Source organism: Camellia sinensis, chromosome 15, assembly GCF_055761805.1.
Source record: "Camellia sinensis isolate YWXY chromosome 15, ASM5576180v1, whole genome shotgun sequence".
In the NCBI taxonomy this organism is placed as follows: Eukaryota; Viridiplantae; Streptophyta; class Magnoliopsida; order Ericales; family Theaceae; genus Camellia; species Camellia sinensis.
The window spans coordinates 23,605,988-23,608,002 of NC_138975.1; the positions used below are offsets into that span (position 1 = coordinate 23,605,988).

Genomic DNA, 2,015 nt, shown 5'->3' on the forward strand with positions numbered 1-2,015 from the left:
AATGACGTCATCGCCGGAGATGGGGTCTTCGACAGGGCTTGGTGAATCTCCATTGAAGTAAGCTTGCCCAAACTAATCTCCATGGAAGAACACTCTGTTGTGTGTGTTGTGTATGCATCTGGAGAGAGCCGAGAGGAAGGAGTTGTTTTTCTTGAGTTTTTTTTTTTTTTTTTTTTTTTTTTTTTTTTTTTTTTTGAGTGGGTATATTGTTGAGACTGTGTGTGATGGAAGTAAGCTTGGGATTGAGCCATACTCTTTGGAGGTGTTGAAAAACTCCAGCGGGCAGCGAAGGCATGGTTGCCGGCCGGCTGCCCGCCGGAAAGAAAGGAATATAGGCCTAAATCTTATAGCTCTGATACCATGTAAAATAAATTGATGTATATTATTGATTTGTATTGATTGATGTTTATATTGTGTATATTACAAGGAGTTATATAGGAGAGGATTTGGGAGTAGGTGAAGGTGGTAGTGGAGGTGGTAGGTGGAGTGAGTGGTAGTGGAGGTGGTAGGTGGAGTTGGTGGTGTGGTAATTTACACAATTTACATAATTTTTAATATATTTAAATTTTATTTTATAAAATTGAGACCAATATTAAATATATATAATAATAATTTATAATAACAAATAATAATCAATTATATAAAATGATCACTTTTTTACTTTAATTTTTAAAATTTATTTTTTAAATAAAAATTTATTTTAGGGTTTAGGATTTATAAAAAAATAAATTTTAAGAAATAAACTATAAATTCTAAACCTTAAATCCTAAATCCTAAAATAAAAATAAATAAATTTTAACAATTAAAGTAAAAAATTGATCATTTTATATAGTTGATTATTATTTACTATTATAAATTATATATATATATATATTTAATAATGGTCTCAATTTTATAAAATAAAATTTATATATATTAAAAAATATATATGTAAAAAAATGTGAGTGTGTGTGAGTAAGTGAGTGTGAGTGATGTGGCTGTGTGTGAGAGAGAGAGAGGGAAAAGAGTCTCTGAGTTTGTTATGTGATATTGAAAACGTGTTTGCAAACGTGTTCACGTTTTCATGTGGTGCTTTTTCAATTACGTTTTATTAATTGACCTGATAATTAATATAAATCTTAATTAAAAGTATGTTTTTTAAACACGTTTTTATAATTTTGTTTATTTTGTCTATTTAGATCACAAAAAATGCTGAAAGTGTATTTTGTAAACACATTTCAACTTAGTTTAGAAAATACCGTAAAAGTAGGCTTAGTTTGAAAAATAAATTAGTATAGGGCTTAATTTGGGAAACACCACGGCATCAAACTTTTCATTAGATTATGGTAAGAGACTTTTTATTATTATTGATCATATGTTAATATTTAACATTGCATTTCCAAGTACATTATATTGAATTTATAAGATGGTTCCATTCCATCCAAAGTTGGAGCCCAGAGTGTCATAGAATTTGAGGAAGAATCTTGTAGGAGGAACAGACAACTTGGCTTCAAGTATGGTTGAAATTGCAGCACTATGCTTCTTGTTTACATCTGGGTTAAGACCTCCAATGGACACCACTTCACCATTGGCTGCTGGGTCTTCAATCCCACGTATAGCAATGGGGACTGAACTCTTCAACATAACCATCACATGAGCATCTGGTTTTCCGATGAGATCGGCGACGGCGGAAGTGGCTTCTTTGAGGATGGAGGAGATATCAATGCCCTCCAGGTTCACGTTAGTAGGTAGGTTCAAGCAAGGCATCTCTTCTTCTCCCTACTCAAAATCCCTATCTCTCTCTCCCTTTTGAATTCTTTATTATTCAACAAAGTTGATTCATGAATTTATAGGCCCAACCTTCCGGACTTCGGTCTAATGGTTGTGTAGTATCATTTTGTAATTTGAGATTATGAGTTTAATTTTTATAAAAATGAGTTTGACATTTATAGAATTTATTTTTTTCCATTGTAAGAGTTGTATGTAATTGACTGAGCTACTGGTGATTATTAGACTGGGATACTTTTGTTTGGTTT

The 2,015-nt window shown here is 31.7% G+C and overlaps 1 pseudogene; it reads right to left on the minus strand.

Moving 5' to 3' along the window:
• Positions 1–1,398: 1,398 nt before the first annotated feature.
• On the minus strand, positions 1,399–1,746 carry LOC114280692 (uncharacterized; annotated as a pseudogene).
• Positions 1,747–2,015: the final 269 nt, after the last annotated feature.